Raw genomic sequence first — 20,949 nt, forward strand, 5'->3', positions numbered from 1 at the left:
TGCAGTAGCTGCACGCACCAGCAGCCGCCTTGTTGTTTTCTGTCGTTCTCCTCTCCATCTGGACAAAGAAGAAGAAGAACCCAATTCCTCCCATAAAGACTTTTTCTCACGGCACCATCGGCTCCGTCGCCACTGCAGTTCATGACACTGTTCCGTCGTTTACTTGCATTTTTTTTTCCAATATCATCTAAGTTCCTCAGCAAAGACTTTTTTCTGTTAATTTATCAATTAATTTCTCATTTTTTTCATGCAACATCTGCAAAATATTGAATTGCAAAATAATTTATTATGTTGTCATTATACTTGAATTATATCCATTTTGGTAATTCACTAATTCAGCTAGTTTGCTGGTAATATTCTAAATTGTTCTCTTTGAAAATTACGGTCAAGTCTGGATGATTTACTTAAGTTCATTTTGACTTTGATTAGAGTTTAGTTAAGTCAAAATCATCTCTTAGTGTTCTTAATGCCCAAAGAGTCTCCTTAGTTACAGCACATACAGAAGCCTAGAGTGGTTTGTTGTACCTATAATGTCACGTTTCAGGAAAAAAGTATACATTTTTTAAGTAAGAGACCTATGGTGTCAATGCAGAGTTGCAATCAATATAAAAAATAAGAAAAGATTTAAAAATCACTTTGAAAGATTTTCAAGAAAAACAAACAAGAAAAATGCATATGCAAATGCACTATAGTCAGTACCATGAAGGAAAAATTATATAAAATTGACCATGTTCTAGAATATTGTAATACTTTTGGTTAACTTCATGTCCATGAATGGATTATAATCCTCAACAAATATGTAAACTTGAGTAAACTTAAATGACCTGATAGTTGGATATTTTACATGTTACAAAAAATTTCTTCAATCAGCGTGGACCACAAGGGGAAAAATGGATACTACTCACATTAGAGCAAGCTCTCCAAACCATGATAGTTTTTTTTATGTATAGCACTATAAAACCTTGGTTACTTCCTAATGATCGGATTTTTGTATGGTAAAGAATTTCACAATAAATTTTCATTGCAAGTATAGTTTCTAAACCATAAAAAATTCTTTCATACAAAAATTTTGGTTGTCACAAATAACAAGCCCCTTAAAAATAAAAACTGAAGTATTGAAACCTCGGGTCGTCTATCAAGAAATTGCAGGAAAGTGTATTTATTATTAGTTATGAGATTTTCTGAGAAATTTTGGAATGAGGAATGGAAAAATAAATAATTATAAATTATAGCAAGGAAAATTAACAAGAGATTTTATGTAATTGAATTAAAAAGCCTTGACCAGGAGAAGATTATTCGGAAGTTCTATCCTTGTTGGATTTCCCAAGATCAATAGTAATAGGTTGTTGTTTCTACTTAGCTAACCCTTATCGAATAAAGAAAATTCAAGTAGTTGAGCTAACTCCGATTCACAAGTCTAATTCCTCTCCCTTGGGAAGGATTAGTGTTAATGACTAGAGAGCCAGCCAACAACTCCCAATTACAATTTAACTCTTAAGTCTCCCAACTCAAGGGTCTCCTAATATTAATCAACTCCAAAACTAAGTTGGAAGCCTACTCCATTGACATGGATGCCAATTTCGCATACATGCAAAGGGAGTAGAAAGAAGACATGATAATTTTGGAATTAAATTGAGATAATCAAGCAAATAAAGAAATTAAATAGAAAAATACTCTTTGCATTAATAAATTGACAAGATAAAAAGATAAATTAAAGTAATAGAATAAATAAAAGTAGAAGAAAAACTAAATTAAAGGAACATTAAACCTGGAATTGAGAAGAAATAAACCTAAAACTAAGAGAACTCCTAAAACCTAGAGAGAGGAGAGAGCCTCTCTCTCTAGACACTACATCTAAAACCTAAATTGTGAATAATGAGAAGTGTCTCTCTGATTCCCCCACTCTGCCGCCTCTAATCAGTATTTTTGGGCTTGAAACTGGGCCAAAAACGGCCCAGAAATTTGTCCCCAGCGATTTCTTATACGCTGAACTTTCGTATGATCCATGTGTACGCATGATGTACGTGTGCGCATTCTTAAACGCTAGGAAACTATAGCAAATTTAATATCATTTTAAAGCCTTGGATGTTAGCTTTCCAACGCAACTGAAACCGCCTCATTTGGACTTCTGTAGCTCAAGTTATGGTTGATTTAGTACGAAGAGGTCAGGGTTGAGAGCTTAACAATTTCTTCAATTTCTTGTATTCCTTCCACTTTTGCATGCTTCCTTTCCATCCTCTAAGCCATTCCTGCCATGTAATCCCTGAAAACATATATATCACAGCATCGAATGGAATAAGAGAGGATTAAAAATAGTGAATTAAAGTCCAAAGAAGCATGTTTTCAATCATAGCACAAAATTAGGAAGGAAAATGTAAAACATATTAATTCTATGAATAAGTGTACGAATAGTGGATAAAATCCACTCAATTAAGCACAAGATAAACTGTAAAATTGCGGTTTATCACTTCCCCATCTTTTTCCTCCTGCCATTGTTATAAACATAGAACAAGAGTTTTACAACATCTTGTTCACAACAAAGAAAGTAATCTGATTTTAGAAATGATTGTAGAAGCAACATTGTGATATGGTCCTAGACCTTGAAAAAGTTGTTTCATCTGGATTATGCAAGGGGCAAAGCCAAGAGAGCTGGAGTGCTGGATTTGGTTTTAGAAATAACAGAAAAGTGGTTTTCATAAGTGTTTATGTCAGTTGTCTTTATCATGAATGAAAAATTGCTTGCTAAGAAAGCTTAAAAAAAATTAGAACATTTGGAAGCCTATAGATGTCATAATCCTTGCCTTTGCCTCTGGCTTGAATAAATTTCAGTATTTGCTTGAAAGAATAGTTGAGGAGCCATCACAAAGATCCATAAATTGATACGGCAATCAAATGACAAAGATAAAAACCTGAGTTGCCAATACTTCAAATTCTCTACTACCAACAACATAAAAACAATCACCTTCACTCCCTTGAAAGGTATAACTTTTTGTCATTGCAAAATACAAACCAAGTCAAAATAAACAGAGGTTTCTAATAGGAATTCAAGCTCCATTCAAGAATAGTATTAATCCAATTTTCGCCAGATAAATTCATAAAAGTTAAAGAACAAAAGTAAATAATTTTTCAATAATAAAGTAGATAACTGACCTGTTTGACTATAATATCATCAGGTTGCACCTCAACTCTTTCCATGGAATCCAATAGAACATTACATTGAAAAACAGTAAATTTTTTGAAAGAGAAAATGATCATTCAGTGCTCGCTCTATGTGTGCCTATGGCAACATATGAAGAAGCACCATAAATGATAGATATTCAAACAAACTAAATGAGAAAATATAAATCAATTAAGAATACTAGAAGAAAACTTTTTAATTTACTATTGATTTATTTATACTAATTAAAAGGAATAAAGTGTCAAGTTAATTTACTACTCTTTTTGGAATGGCTTGCCAAGTTATATAGGAAGCATTTTATGACCTATTATTTATAATTTGTAAATAGATATTTAAGCTATCCTGTGGTTTAGATAATAATTTGAATTAGTTAAACTCAATTTATTGCTAATTTTATGCTAAATAGTACCTCATTTACTAATGTACATGGCTTTTTTGGTAACATCAAATATTTATATTTTTTAGGTTAATGATGCTACAAAGATTTGACTTGCGTTATATTTGATTCTAAGGCCCCACAACTTGATGCTGTATAATGTCATCAACTCTACCACCAAGAACTACAATAAGTATAAATAAAAAGAGTCAAACAAAACTTAAAAATCTATAATTGTCATATAGCTGTGTTTGGTTTATATTTAGAGTTGTTAGTTTAATCCCTTTTACTTAATATTTATATTGCTTGCTTCCTCTAGAAAGTTTAAATCTCTACTAGCTATTCATTACTTTTTGCTTTTTTCTATTAGTATTGATCATAATTCATAATTCATAACTCGTGACTTTTTCATGCCAAGGCAAGTGTATATTTTCTAAAAAATTATTATCAGTTAGAATCCTTGTCAAATGGCATACACTCGTAGATTACTATACAATCTAAAATCAATCTTACAATTATTTGCTAAATTAATTAATGACATTTGAAAGTCACGGATATTCAACCAAATTTACTATTCATTTTGTTCTTTCTCAAATTTCCGATGCTCTAGCATAATTCAAGATCCAATTTTAGTAATGTATTCCTTAAAATTAAACTAAATACATAACTCTTTTCATAAAAATCAATAATTCCGTCTGTTTTAGTGTTATATGTGATAACACAGTAAAGTTAAACAAAGACCTCATCTAAAACTCCAAACTAGAATGGATACAGACATCTGAAAAAAAAAAGAGATATTGTCTCTAGAGCAAAATTAAATCCTAGTAGAGGGCCACCATCAGTTCTCAATAGTTTGATGCCATTTTCAAGGAGCAACCAAAGTTCTCCCAAAAACTTGGTCAAGATCCCTTTGTCTGTTTGAAGTCATTCTCTTACCCCTGGAATACAAAAGGAAAAAAAGAGAAAAAAAATAGCACACAGTTAAGCAAAGCATCATGGTTTCTCCTACCAATGTCATTTTAAAAAACCACAGTTTGAGATGCATAATACCAAATAAAATACATACAAATAAATAAAAGCTTTAAAAATAGTAGCTATTCATTAATTGCTACTACTTTGATTTGCTGAGTGACTTAGTGCAGTGAAGGAATCAACATAAGAAAAAGAAGAAGGAGGAGGCGGCTGCATTCATGAGATTTGATTCTCTTTGAAGACTGAACTTGTAGCATTATTAAAATATTGGAAATATTATGACTGGTAAAGAACTGAGCATTGAGCGCATACTTTGAGAAAAATTTCAGAAGATATGAATAGAAAATACAGATATCATAATCTATCCCAAGTTCTAACCTAAATTATTGGTTTCCTCAAATTACTTGACTCTTTCTGACCTTGCTAGAAATTAAGATGTGATTATTTAGTTCACAAAAAGTATCCACTAGCAAAGAGCAGTTGAAATGTTAAAAAGACTAACTTACCATTGCTGAACTTTTATACGCAACAATACTCCCTTCATAATCTTTGAGTTCATACTTAACTTCTCCATGCAAACGGAAAACATCAGCATCATTTGGTTTTTCTTTAATTGGAACCCAACAAAAGGATCAGTTACAAAATTAACGAAAGATCAAACAACAACAAAATTTATGCAACGTTTCACAATATATCCATGGTCAAAACATTATCAACCTTTGTTATAACATCAAGTAGAGAATAAGCTCTTGTATATTCCTTAGTTCTGCCAAAGTTACTGCAACTCCCTGAAAAATATTTCAAATGTATCTAGACACACAGAAATGGGGAAAAAAGAACTAACACCTATGACTTACTTCAAGAGCAGTTGCATCTCTTGGGGATTTCCTTAATGTTGCTTCAAATTCCTTAAGTCTACTCTGCCATACATCAGAAAGTACATATAAGAGGGGCAAAGAGATTGAGGGAGAGCATGATGTAATATATTTCACCAATCACACTATAAATACTGTGACACAAGATATTAATCAAACATCTCCACTTATGCCAAAGCTATGCCTATGAAAGAACCACTATATGCTTTCAGTAGGCACATTTCACATGAAATTATAGTGAACAAGATATTTTTTCAATAAGTTATGGCTCATCTGGTCATGTGCACACAGAACAATCACAAATGCCTTTTCCAAATGGGGTTCGCTACCTATTTATCCAGCAACAAGCCAACAACATTATGTTAAGTCATAAACCAAATTTTCACAAGGTGAATCAACATCTATATCCTCATAATGGTTTCACTTGGAGAGTTTTCTTGGTCATACTCTTAACTCTAATTAGTCATTAAGCAATCTTCCATGTAATCGTATTGTTAAGTATAAGAGCATGACTACTAAAATAACATAGTGTTCAAGAAAACCAAGAATACTTCAATACCAATTTGTTTTATCAATTGGCTCTCCTGGTTTGTTTTCTGTTATTAGTTAGTTAGCATCCTCAGTAAGACCTCAAATTTTGAAAAGTTATTAATAAATTATTTATGATCTTAAAATTATATTTTTAGAGATTTTTATATATAAGTTGAGTAAATTCTCATTTATTATTTAGAGTTCTTATAATTGAAAAATAGTGAATATTTTATATGCCTTAATTTTAAATATTCAAATTTTTTAACCTTATTTTATATATAAAGGAATTAATTTAATTATCATCAAATTTCATTAAATTAGTACTTATTCGAAAATAGATTTCAAGTTGATAATAAAATGGTATTTCAAAGATGATTATTATATATTTAATTTGAATTTAGATTATTACTCTATACTTTTGCTTTTAATAAAAACTACTACCTTATCTTAATCCCTAAAATCCCCAATTTTATTACACAACACAAATCTTAATTTACTTTCATTAAACTAAACCCTAACCCATTCACCTCTACCACCCCCACAGACATACACACACACACAGTGTAACAAAAGGAAACAAAGAAAATGAAACAGAGGGAGAAGAAGGAAAAGAGTTCGTTGACATGGGGGGAGAGGGCTCTCGTCGCCGCCGTACTATCCAGAGCTACCGCCACCGTCATCATCGTGGGCTACAGCTGTGCGTGTCATCGCCGCCACCTCTAGGTCGGTCATCGTAGAGCAGAGCTGTGGGGAAGCCACCGAGAAGCCACTGATGTCACTGATGAAGATGAGGGGACGCGCGAGAGGGAGCCGCTGGGGAGAACCGTAACCGTCGCCGAAGCTCCTGCCACCGTCAGAAGCTGCTGCCATTGCCGATCTGCATGCGCCGTCGCCGTTAAGCTGGTTCCTCTCACCGCTGCTCTGCCCAGCCGCCATCACACGCTCTGTCGCTGCCGCATGTGAGGGGTGGTCGAGCCTTCGCCGCTGAGAAACACCGCTGCCATCACCAATGACCACTGACGGTAAGATTTTGACTATTGGGTTTTGTTTCTTTTGAGTGTCTAGAAACGTTATAATCATTTCATGTTGGTTTCAGTTACTGTCTCCAGAGTCCGGTTTCCACTACCACTTGAGGTGGCTGCCGGGGCTACCGCCAAACCGATTCAGAGACCACCGCTGCTTTATTTTGTTATTACAGTAAGTATATCTATTTCAGAGACCCCGCGTTAGTGTTCTATTACGTGTTTTAAAGTCGTTGCGATATTAATGGTCTTAGGAGTTAGTAACCAAGGTTGCATGTTGTGTTTTAAAGCTGTTATGCTATTGCAAAAGTGTGCGGAGCCGGAATTGAAGTTGTCATTGAGTTCGGGCTGAGAGAAGAGAATTCAGTTGACGCGTTTGGGTTACTGTTTTAACTTATCAAGGTAGGGGCTTTTTCAAAGAACTCAATTTTATAATTTGGAATTGTTATAAATGGATATTAATGTGATAAATGTACCTTTAGTGATTGTATAAGTCTTATGTATTGTTGGGCTATTTTAAGATGAATATGATTGTTGTTTGATTGGATTGTGGTTTAGTTTTTGTTAAATGGATGGTTGCTGCATTATTTTTTTAAAGTTTTGGAAACAAGTTTGGTTCTTTGGAAATGATTTGAGTTTGAATGTATCTTCATGAAGTATGAGAATGATATGAATTTTCAGAATTAGCCTGATTTTAAGCTAGTTTGGCTTTGAACCCATGGAAGGGGTTGTTAAATGATTTGGTTGGGACCCGAAAAGGGTGGCAAAGTCCAAGTTTTAGGGGAGATGCTGTAGAATTTTTATGAGATTTAATATTCTATTTTAAAATGTGATTTAGAAAAGGATTGGATTTGAGAGGTTCTTTTATTTGGTTCTTGATTTATTGTGAAATAGGTATTTCAAGTTTAATCTATTTAAGGAAAGTTTATTTTTTAAGATTGGTTTAAATATGAAAGGACCTATATTTTGAAGTTTGACTAAAGAAGTACTTTGGAGGAGTTTTAATGGATTTTAAAAGAAATTGAACTTTAATTAATTAAATTCGTTTTGCTTTCAAAGTATTCTTTAAATTTTGATTTAGCAAGACTAAGCAATTCCGAGCCTTTGGGAATGCTTCTTATTTAAGAATGAAATAGAAATTGGTATTTGGGCTTAAATAAATTTGGTTTTGAAATTGGTTCGGGACTTTTGGCTTACATGCCTTTGGGTTTTGGTTTTAAAACTCCATTTTAATTGATTTCAATTTAAGTAACTATGATTTTGAGGATTTCTAATGAATTTAAGAAATGAGGTAGGTTATTCTTTCCTAGAGTCTTGAGTCTTTGCCAAGGTTATTAATTGATAACTTTGATTTAAAATAATTAAACGGATGTTTTTAAAGTGAAGGATTTGAGTCTTTTCAAAGAGAATTCTCATTTGATATGATATTTGAAAATCTTTTGGAAGTTTTGGGAAGTGTTACATACAATAGCTCCATTTTGGAAGAGAATTGATTTTGAAGAAATAGTGGGTTATGAACTTGGAATAATTTGAGATATGAGGATTTTGAATTTTGAGATAATGATGAGTCTAGTTTTAGTTTATAAAGTAAAGTGATTTGAAGAAAAAGTGATATATGGCTTGAATGATGATTTGACTTGGTATGGATTGTTAATGAAATGCGAAAATGATAATAAATGAATGATTATGAATGAATATGTGGCTTTTGCACTTCTTTGATCTGAGATACCAGTTTCTTTGCGTAAAGTACCGTGGCTTGCCACCACATGTTCCATGTTACAGGGCACGTATAAATTCCCGGGAAGGATACCCCCATCGAGAAAAATTTATTATTATAAAAAGCTATGTATAGACTCTTAGGGATGCGTGACGGGGGACAGTCTAGGGTTTAGCAGCCGTACTTGTCAGGTTGGCTTGATAATGAGACTCATCAGCCATAGGGCAGACATTCATCATATGCATCTATATGACATTGTTTAGGTGTGCATATTGTAATTGGTTTGCCTATGTGAATAACTATATTTAATTGCTAATTGCTCTACTTGATGTAATTTCTTGATTGTGTTTAAACCTTCTTGCTTGTGTTTGTGACTGAAATTTGGTTGCATTGTGGTGAATTGGTTGTTGATTAAGTTGCTTGGGCCTAGAATTGTGGTTGATTATGAGATGGACCGAAGGCCGTGTTTGGTTTGTGTTTTTGGTTTAGAAAATTATGAAAAAACTTGATGAGTGGAAATTAGATCCAACACAAAACTCACCGGCAAGTATACCGGGTCGCATCAAGTAGTAATTACTTACACGAGTGAGGTCGATCCCACAGGGATTGAAGGATTGAGCAATTTTAGTTATGTGGTTGATTTAGTCAAGCAAACAGTAGATGATTTGAGTGAATTGTAATTAAAAAAAGCTAAATTGCATGAAAGTAAAAGGGACGAGGAGAATTGACGGTAAATTAAAGAGCAGAAGAGGTAAAAGAGTTGAATCTTAAAGTACAAGTAATGTAAAGGATTGAAACTTAGATTGCAAGAAATGTAAATGGCTGAAGCTTAAAGTGCAAGAAATGTAAACTATTGAATCTAAATTGCTGAAAAACTTAAATTACTAGAAGATTAAAGGGATTTGGGGAGCTGGGTTTCAAAATTAAGAAAGAAAATGTAAAGAGCAATCAAGCATAGAAGTAGAAAATGAAGTGAAGTGCAGAAGATCTTAAACAGAAAAGGGAAATTACTTGAAAGAACAAGATAGAAAGTAAAATTAGCTCAATTGTGAAATCTAAATGAGAAATGGAAGATCTCAGGGGATAAATTAGACTAGAAAGTAGATCTAGATCTCAATTCCTTCCTTGATCAAACAGAAAATAAGCTTGCAGAAGAAATGTTATTGAAACAGCAAATGAAAGTTAAATCCAATTCCTTAGTTTTTAGAATTATGCTGAAGGAAAACAGAAATGGATTTCAGATCAAGAATTGAAATAGAATTCCTTCAATCTTAATCCCAAATTCAAAATAGAAGATGGAAGAGTAAAATGAACATTAGAGAGCAAGACTCAGATCCAATCTCAGTTCTAGAGCTCTCAATGAAAACTAAAATTAAAGAAAATGAAAAATTCAACTAAAGTCAGAAGAAGGTCCTCTAAAAATCAAACTAACTCCTATTTATATACTTTCTATTTTTAATCTTCAGAGTTAGGAGTGGGCTTGTTAAATTTTGTAAAGAATTGGATCCAATTTGGCTTTTTGGTTGCAAAATGGTTCATGGAGAACCTTCCAGGGGAGCGCTCGGTAAAGTAACCAAACATACCACTCCCTTACCTTGTCAAGCCCCTTGAACCAGCCTTGTTTATAGCGCTACGTTAAGTTACATAACGTAGCGCCCTTGCTTGTAAGCCTTGGTCTCCACTTCGAATCCTGGCTCTCCCAATTTGGCTAATTTCCTTGCACACTAATAGCGCTCAGTGAACTCATTAAACGTGGCCCTACTTTGCCTTGGAGAGAGGCTCCCACTTCAAGCCTTGGTGACGCCATTTTTGCTCACTTCCTTATGATGTAGTGCTCTTCCTATTCCTTGTGCAAGGTTCGAACCTTGGCTGGCTCAATTTTGGTGTAGCGTGCCGTGTTTTTGTTTTGAATGGAGCACGAAAAAGTGAAAACTTTTAATATAGCGCTCTCTCCAATTGAGCACTATCCTTGTTTTCCTTGGCTCCCTTGAGTGCTCCGCTTTGTAACTCAACATAGCGCTATGCTTGAGCGCTTGCCTTGGTGCTTTGGTCTTCCATGCTAGCGCTAAATTAAAGAGCGCAGCGCTAAATTAGAAAGCGCTATGCTTGAGCGCTTGAATGATGCGTAATGCTTTTGTGCCCTGGGTCACGCTTTTCAAAACGTGGCCTAAGGTCCAAAGCGTGCTCTAACTTCAAAAGTGTGCCAAAAATTCCTTTTTCCACTATTTCTTCACCTACAAGTAATCAAAACAACCAATCAAAACTTCACAAAATTCACAAGGTTTATATATTATTCAAAAACTAACTAATTCTAGCTTAAACCTCATGATTTTGTGTCAAATAAATGATAGTTGGTTGAATTGACATAACCATGCAAATCCACTCCAAATCACTTACTTATAATGCAAGAAAGTACATAAAACCTAATGAAACAAGTGAAAAATGCTTGAAAAGCTAGCATAAGATGACTTGTCATCACCACAGCAAATTAAACCTTGCTTGTCCCCAAGCAAGCACTAAACATAAGAAGAAATAAAATGAAACAGATAAGTATGCATGTCCTTATTATAATTGAACTTAGTTCATGGGGTTTTATGCAGACAAATGTAGCTCGATTATTCTTTGCTGACAGATGAGAAATGTTTCTCTAAAAGTTCACTAGAGTTGTTGCTATGCTGCCTTGCTTTTTGATTGATCCCCTGCTAAGTTTTTCTTTCCTTCTTTTGCTTAGAGAGCTTATTTATTAATGATGCTTGGTGGAAAGTGTTGTAGCAGCCTTTTGGCTTAATTTTGCTCAACACTCCTTCACCACAGACACATGGCTCACAATTTCTTCCTAGGAACATTGATGCCCAGTATCTGTTTGGATCATTAAATGCTTTGTAGTTAGGTTGCTTGGTGCACGAAATTGCAATAACACTTTTGCAATCCCGCACAACTAACCAGCAAGTGCACTGGGTCGTCCAAGTAATACCTTGCGTGAGCAAGGGTCGATCCCACGGAGATTGTCGGCTTGAAGCAAGCTATGGTTATCTTGTAAATCTTAGTCAGGATATCAGAAATTATCAGGATTGATTGTGAAAAGCAAAAGAACATGAAATAGGTACTTGTTTTGCAGTAATGGAGAATAGGTTGAGGCTTTGGAGATGCTCCATCTTCTGAATCTCTGCTTTCCTACTGTCTTCTTCATCAAACACGCAAGGCTCCTTCCATGGCAAGCTGTATGTAGGGTTTCACCGTTGTCAGTGGCTACCTCCCATCCTCTCAGTGAAAATGTTCCTATGCTCTGTCACAGCATGGCTAATCAGCTGTCGGTTCTCGGTCAGGCCGGAATAGAATCCATCGATCCTTTTGCGTCTGTCACTAACGCCCCGCCTGCTAGGAGTTTGAAGCACGTCACAGTCATTCAGTCATTGAATCCTACTCAGAATACCACAGACAAGGTTTAGACCTTCCGGATTCTCTTGAATGCCGCCATCAGTTCTAGCTTATACCACGAAGATTCTGGTTAAGGAATCCAAGAGGTATCTACTCAATCTAAAGTAGAACAGAGGTGGTTGTCAGGCACATGTTCATAGTTGAGAATGATGATGAGTGTCACGGATCATCACATTCATCCGGGTTAAGAGCAAGTGATATCTTAGAATAGAAGCAAGCATGATTGAATAAGAAACAGTAGTAATTGCATTAATCCATCAAGACACAGCAGAGCTCCTCACCCCCAACCATGGGGTTTAGAGACTCATGCTGTGGAAAGTGTACAATGAAACGTGTAAAAATGTCATGAGGTACAGATACAATGTCAAAAGGTCCTATTAATAGTAAACTAGTATCCTAAGGTTTACAGAAATGAGTAAATGACAGAAAAATCCACTTCCGGGCCCACTTGGTGTGTGCTTGGGCTGAGCAATGAAGCATTTTCGTGTAGAGACCTTTTCTGGAGTTAAACGCCAGCTTTCATGCCAGTTTGGGCGTTTAACTCCAAGTTTTATGCCAGTTCCGGCGTTTAACGCTGGAATTTCTGAGGCCGAATTGCTACGCCGATTTGGGCCATCAAATCTTGGGCAAAGTATGGACTATCATATATTGCTGGAAAGCCCAGGATGTCTACTTTCCAACGCCGTTGAGAGCGCGCCAATTGGGCTTCTGTAGCTCCAGAAAATCCACTTCGAGTGCAGGGAGGTCAGAATCCAACAGCATCTGCAGTCCTTTTCAGTCTCTGAATCAGATTTTTGCTCAGAACCTTCAATTTCAGTCAGAAAATACCTGAAATCACAGAAAAACACACAAACTCATAGTAAAGTCCAGAAAAGTGAATTTTAGCTAAAAACTAATAAAAATATACTAAAAACTAACTAAATCATACTAAAAACATACTAAAAACAATGCCAAAAAGCGTACAAATTATCCGCTCATCACAACACCAAACTTAAATTGTTGCTTGTCCCCAAGCAACTGAAAATCAAAATAGGATAAAAAGAAGAGAATATACTATAGACTCTAAAATATCAAAGAAACATCCTTTGAAGTTTTGGCATCTCACTCTATCCTTTGAAGTTCAGAATGATTGGCATCTATGAGAACTCAGAACTCAGATAGTGTTATTGATTCTCCTAGTTAAGTATAATGATTCTTGAACATAGCTAGTGTATGAGTCTTGGCTGTGGCCCAAAGCACTCTGTCTTCCAGTATTACCACCGGATACATACATGCCACAGACACATAATTGGGTGAACCTTTTTAGATTGTGACTCAGCTTTGCTAAAGTCCCCAATTAGAGGTGTCCAAGGTTCTTAAGCACACTCTTTTTGCCTTGGTTCACAACTTTATTTCTTTCTTCTCTTTTTTTTCTTTTTCTCCCTTTTTTTTCGAAAATTTTTTTTTCACTGCTTTTTCTTGCTTCAAGAATCAATTTGATGATTTTTCAGATCCTCAATAACAGTTCTCTTTCTCCTCATTCTTTCAAGAGCCAACAATTTTAACATTCTTAAAACAACAAATTCAAAAGACATATGCACTGTTCAAGCATTCATTCAGAAAACAAAAAGTATTGTCACCACATCAAACCAATTAAGCTAGTTTCAAGGATAAATTTCGAAATCCTGTACTTCTTGTTCTTTTGTGATTAAAGCATTTTTCATTTAAGAAAGGTGATGGATTCATAAGGCATTCATAGCTTTAAGGCATAAACTTTAAATTTTATTAATTATGAATTAAGACAAAGACTCAGAAAATAAATATAAGATGAAACTAAAAATAGAAAAACAAAACAAAAACGAAAAAGATAGGCTCCTAATTATAGAGGTTTTCACAGAGTTAGGACTCAACAACCTTGATTTTGAGAAGTGGATGCTCCCTCAGCTTGAGAGGAGAGCTTTTGGTGTTTCATCTCTTGGAGTTCACGCCCCTGCTCCTCTTGCTCCTTCCATTGACTTCTTGGTGATTGGATGTTCAATGGGTATGAATTCATCTGCTTCCATCTTCACCCCAGCCTCTTTACAGAGCAAGGAGATCAAGCTTGGGTAAGCCAATTTGGTTACAGTGGAATTCCTATTTGCTATTGTGTAGATCTCACAGGCAATCACATGATGAACCTCCACTTCTTTTCCAAGCATAATGCAATGAATCATCACTGCTCTCTTGATGGTAACCTCAGAACGGTTGCTAGTGGGCAGTATGGAACGCCCAATAAAGTCTAGCCAACCTTTTGCAATTGGTTTGAGGTCTCCCCTCTTGAGTTGGTTTGGGACACCCTTAGAATTGGTTATCCACTTAGTTCCAGGGAGGCATATGTCCTCTAGAACTTGATCCAACCCTTTATCTACTCTCACCATTCTCCTATTAAAGGAGTCAGGATCATCTTGCAGTTGAGGTAACTTGAAGATTTCTCTTATTTTGTCCAGATGGAAGTACATAACTTTCCCTCTGACCATGGTTCTGTAGGTATGGTAAGCGGTTCCAGTCATTCTCTGCTTATCTGTCAGCCACAGATTTGAGTAGAATTCCTGAACCATGTTCCTTCCAACCTTTGTCTCAGGATTGGTTAGAACTTCCCATCCTCTGTTTCGAATTTGCTCTTGGATCCCCGGATATTCATCTTCTTTCAGATCAAATTTAACTTCCGGGATCACTGACCTCAGACCCATTATTTTGTGATAATGGTCTTCATGTTCTTTAGTTAAGAACTTCTCTTGATTCCAAAGATTCTTTGGATTAGTCTCTTTCTTTCCTCTTAAATTGGTTTGTTTTCCCTTAGGAGCCATGATCTTGATGAATCTTGGCTTAGTGATCACGGAAAAGCACACCAAACTTAGAGGTTTGCTTGTCCTCAAGCAAAAGAAAAGAGAGAAGAGAGGGGGAGGAAGAGGAAATTCGAATGGTGTGGTGGAAAGAGGGAGCCAAACGTGTATTTATAAGGTGGGGAGGGGAGTTTTCGAAAAAAAAGAGAAATTTGAAAGGAGATTTGAGAAGATTTAGAAAGAAATTGAGAAAAGGGTGAAATTTTTGAACAATGTTTGTAATTGATTTGAAATAAATTTGAAGAATGGTTTTGATTTTTGAAGATTTGAAAGTGAATGATGAATGATTGAAGTGTGATTTTGTAGAAAAGTATGGGTGAGAAAAGGAAAGTTTGAAAAAATTTGATTTGAAAACAAAATTGTGGTCCCCCCACCTTGCTGGCGTTAAACGCCCAGAATGGCACCCATTCTGGCGTTTAACGCCCATTTGTTGCCCCTTTTGGGCGTTTAACGCCCAGCCAGGTGCCCTGGCTGGCGTTAAACGCCAGAAATCCTTTATCACTGGGCGTTTTTCTAAACGCCCAGGATGCTGCACACCTGGCGTTAAACGCCCAGAATGGTGCCCATTCTGGCGTTTAACGCCCAAAATGGCACCATTCCTGGCGTTAAACGCCCAGAATGGTACCCATTCTGGCGTTTAACGCCCAAAATGCCCCTTACTGGCGTTTTTTTCGCCAGTAAGCTCATTTTCTCTGCTTTTTGAGCTGAATCCTTCTGTAACTCTGTGAATTCCTTTATTTTGATACTTGCCTCTGTAAGAACTAATCATATAACCTCCTAATGACTGGGTTGCCTCCCAGCAAGCGCTTCTTTACTGTCTTTAGCTGGACCTTCACTGAGAATCACTCAAGTCTCAGTTTTGAGCATTCCTGCTCAAAATTGCTCTCAAGATAATGCTTGATTCTCTGTCCATTAACAATGAACTTTTTGTCAGAATCAACATCCTTAAGCTCAACATATCCATATGGTGACACTCCTGTGATCACATACGGACCCCTCCACCGGGATTTGAGTTTTCCTGGGAACAATTTGAGCCTGGAGTTGAAGAGCAGAACTTTTTGTCCTGGCTCAAAGACTCTGGTTGACAATTTCTTGTCATGCCACTTCTTTGCCTTTTCCTTATAAATTTTTGCATTTTCAAAGGCATTGAGTCTGAACTCCTCTAGCTCATTTAACTGGAGCAATCTTTTTTCACCAGCTAACTGAGCATCCATGTTTAGGAATCTGGTTGCCCAGTAGGCTTTATGTTCCAGTTCCACAGGCAAATGACAGGCCTTCCCATACACCAGTTGGTATGGAGAGGTTCCTATAGGAGTCTTGAATGCTGTTCTGTATGCCCACAGAGCGTCATCCAAGCTCTTTGCCCAATCCTTTCTTCGGGCTATCACAGTCCATTCTAGGATTCTTTTTAGCTCTCTGTTAGAGACTTCAGCTTGCCCATTTGTCTGTGGATGATACGGAGTTGCCACTTTATGGCTGATTCCATATCTGACCATAGCAGAGTATAGCTGTTTGTTGCAGAAATGAGAGCCCCCATCACTGATTAGTACTATGGGAACACCAAATCTGCTGAAGATGTGTTTCTGGAGGAATTTTAGCACGGTCTTGGTATCATTATTGGGTGTAGCAATTGCTTCTACCCACTTAGATACATAGTCCACCGCCACCAGAATGTAAGTGTTTGAGTATGATGGTGGGAATGGCCCCATGAAGTCAATTCCCCATACATCAAACAACTCTATCTCTAATATCCCTTGTTGAGGCATGGCATATCCGTGAGGCAGGTTACCAGCTCTTTGGCAACTGTCACAGTTACGCACAAACTCTCGGGAATCTTTATAGATAGTAGGCCAGTAGAAGCCACACTGGAGGACTTTAGTGGCTGTTCGCTCACTTCCAAAATGTCCTCCATACTGTGATCCATGGCAATGCCATAGGATCCTTTGTGCTTCTTCTCTGGGTACACATCTGCGGATCACTCCGTCAGCACATCTCTTAAAGAGATATGGTTCATCCCAGAGGTAGTACTTGGCATCTGAAAGCAATTTCTTTCTTTGCACACTGCTGTACTCTTTGGGTATGAACCTCACAGCTTTATAATTTGCAATATCTGCAAACCATGGAGCTTCCTGAATGGCAAAAAGTTGCTCATCTGGGAAAGTCTCAGAGATCTCAGTAGAAGGGAGGGACGCCACAGCTACTGGTTCTATTCGGGACAGATGATCAGCTACTTGGTTCTCTGTCCCTTTTCTGTCTCTTATTTCTATATCAAACTCTTGCAGAAGCAACACCCATCTGATAAGCCTGGGTTTTGAATCCTGCTTTGTGAGTAAGTATTTAAGAGCATCATGGTCAGTGTACACAACCACCTTGGATCCTACTAGATAAGATCTAAACTTGTCAATGGCATAAACCACTGCAAGTAATTCTTTTTCTGTGGTTGTGTAATTCTTCTGTGCATCATTTAGAACACGGCTAGCATAATAAATGACGTGCAGAAGTTTGTTATGCCTCTGTCCCAACACTGCACCAATGGCATGATCACTGGCATCACACATTAATTCAAATGTTAATGCCCAATCTGGTGCAGAGATGACTGGTGCTGTGACCAGTTTAGCTTTCAGGGTCTCAAATGCTTGCAGACACTGTGTGTTAAACACAAATGGTGTGTCAGCAGCTAGCAGGTTACTTAAAGGTTTTGCAATTTTCGAAAAATCCTTTATGAACCTTCTGTAGAATCCTGCATGCCCCAGAAAGCTTCTGATTGCCTTAACATTGGCAGGTGGTGGTAATTTTTCAATTACCTCTACCTTTGCCTTATCCACCTCTATTCCCCTGCTTGAAATTTTATGCCCAAGGACAATTCCCTCAGTCACCATAAAGTGACATTTCTCCCAGTTTAAAACCAGGTTAGTCTCTTGGCATCTTTTCAGGACAAGTGATAAGTGGTTAAGACAGGAGCTGAATGAGTCTCCATATACTGAGAAGTCATCCATGAAGACTTCCAGAAATTTCTCTACCATATCTGAGAAGATAGAGAGCATGCACCTCTGAAAGGTTGCAGGTGCATTGCACAGACCAAAAGGCATCCTTCTGTAGGCAAACACGCCAGAAGGGCAAGTAAATGCTGTTTTCTCTTGGTCCTGAGGATCTACTGCAATTTGGTTGTAGCCTGAATAGCCATCCAAAAAGCAGTAGTAATCATGACCAGCTAGTCTTTCTAGCATTTGGTCTATGAATGGTAAAGGGAAATGATCCTTTCTGGTGGCTGTATTGAGCCTTCTGTAGTCAATACACATGCGCCACCCTGTGACTGTTCTTGTAGGAACCAGTTCATTTTTTTCATTATGAACCACTGTCATGCCTCCCTTTTTGGAGACAACTTGGACAGGGCTCACCCAGGGGCTATCAGAAATAGGATAAATAATCCCAGCCTCTAGTAATTTAGTGACCTCTTTCTGCACCACCTCCTTCATGGTTGGATTTAGCCTCCTCTGTGGTTGGACCACTGGTTTGGCATTATCCTCCAACAGGATCTTGTGCATGCATCTAGCTGGGCTAATGCCCTTAAGATCACTTATGGACCACCCAAGAGCTGTCTTGTGTGTCCTTAGCACTTGAATCAGTGCTTCCTCTTCCTGTGGATTTAAAGCAGAGCTTATAATCACTGGAAAAGTGTCATCCTTTCCCAGAAATGCGTACTTCAGGGAAGGTGGTAGAGGTTTGAGTTCAGGTTTGGGAGGTTTATCCTCCTCCTGAGGAATTTTCGAAAATTCCTTTGCTTCCTCTAGTTCTTCTTGATCAGGTTGAGCATCTTTGAAGATGTCCTCAAGCTCTGATTCTAGGCTTTCAGCCATACTGATCTCTTCTACCAGAGAGTCAATAATGTCAGCGCCCATGCAGTCATTTGGTGTGTCTGGATGCTGCATAGCTTTTACAGCATTCAACTTGAACTCATCCTCATTGACTCTCAGGGTAACTTCCCCTCTTTGTACATCAATGAGAGTTCGTCCAGTTGCTAGGAAAGGTCTTCCTAGAATGAGAGTTGCACTCTTGTGCTCCTCTATTTCCAGCACCACAAAGTCAGTTGGAAAAGCAAAGGGCCCAACCTTGACAATCATATCCTCTATTATGCCTGATGGATGTTTAATGGAGCCATCAGTAAGTTGGAGGCATATCCTGGTTGGTTTGACTTCTCCAGCCAACCCAAGCTTTCTGATAGTGGATGCAGGTATTAGATTGATGCTTGCTCCAAGATCACATAGGGCTGTCTTGGTGCAAGTACCCTCTAATGTGCATGGTATCATAAAGCTTCCAGGATCTTGAAGCTTTTCTGGTAAGCTTTTCAGAATGACTGCACTGCATTCTTCAGTGAGAAACACTTTTTCAGTTTCTCTCCAATCCTTCTTATGACTTAAGATCTCTTTCATGAACTTAGCATAAGAAGGTATTTGCTCAAGTGCCTCTGCAAACGGAATCTTTATTTCAAGAGTCCTTAGATAGTCTGCAAAGCGGGCAAATTGCTTATCCTGTTCCGCTTTGCGGAGTTTCTGAGGATAAGGCATCTTGGCTTGATATTCTTCAACCTTAGATGCTGCAGGTTTATTCCTTACAGAAGTGGTTGAAGAAGCCTTTTTAGAGGGATTACTGTCAGCACTCTCAGGTGTCTGATCCTCCCTTGGCGTCTGAACGCCAGGATTGGGTGGAAAATGGGCGTTAAACGCCAACTTTTCCCCCTTTTCTGGCGTTTGAACGCCAGAACTGGGCAGGGAATGGGCGTTTAACGCCAGCTTTTCCCCCTTTTCTGGCGTTTGAACGCCAGAACTGGGCAAGGAATGGGCGTTTAACACCAGCTTTCCTTCCCTTTCTGGCGTTTGAACGCCAATAACATTCCTCTCTGGGCTCTTACTGTCCTCAGAGGGATTTTGAACAGTGGTTTGGTTATCCTCTGTCAATTGTTCCTTGTTTGGCTTTTTGCTCTTTTGAGCAGTGTTATACAGTGTCTTCCCACTCCTCAGTTGAACTGCTTGACATTCCTCTGTTATCTGTTTAGATATTTGCTGTTTTGCTTGATTCAACTGCAGTTCTATTCTCTTGTTAGCAACCTTAGTATCATGGAGCATTTCTTTAAATTCTGCTAACTGTTCTGTCATCAGGAGCAATTGTTGATTAAGCTCATTCATCTGTTCTTGAGGATTAGGATCAGTGACTAATGCCATGGCTTCCTCCTTTGGAACGAACTCATTGCTAGAATATAAGTATTGGTTTCTAGCAACTGTGTCTATAAGCTCTTGAGCTTCTTCAATTGTCTTCCTCATGTGTATAGATCCACCAGCTGAGTGGTCTAAAGACATCTGAGCTTTTTCTGTAAGCCCATAGTAGAAGATGTCTAACTGTACCCACTCTGAAAACATTTCAGAGGGGCATTTTCTAAGCATACCTCTATACCTCTCCCAGGCATTATAAAGGGATTCATTATCCTCTTGTTTAAAGCCTTGGATGTCCAGCCTTAGCTGTGTCATCCTCTTTGGAGGGTAAAAATGATTCAGGAATTTGGCTGATAACTGTTTCCATGTCTTTATGCTTGCTGTAGGTTGGTTATTCAACCACCTTTTAGCTTGATCTTTTACAGCAAATGGAAACAGTAATAGTCTGTAGACATCCTGATCTACCTCTTTATCATGTACTGTGTCAGCAATTTGTAAGAACTGTGCCAGAAACTCAGTAGGTTCTTCCTGTGGAAGACCGAAATACTGGCAATTTTGCTGCACTATGATAATGAGTTGAGGATTTAGCTCAAAGCTGCTTGCTTTGATGGGAGGTGTACAGATGCTACTCCCATATGCAGCTGTAATGGGGTTAGCATATGACCCCATAGTCCTTTTGGACTGATTAATCCCACTTAAGTCCATAATGGACAAAAGGGAAATGATAATGATTGCAAAGAGATAAATTTTGTTTTTTTTTTTTTTGAATTAA

Source organism: Arachis stenosperma, chromosome 3 (assembly GCF_014773155.1).
Source record: "Arachis stenosperma cultivar V10309 chromosome 3, arast.V10309.gnm1.PFL2, whole genome shotgun sequence".
Classification (NCBI taxonomy): domain Eukaryota; kingdom Viridiplantae; phylum Streptophyta; class Magnoliopsida; order Fabales; family Fabaceae; genus Arachis; species Arachis stenosperma.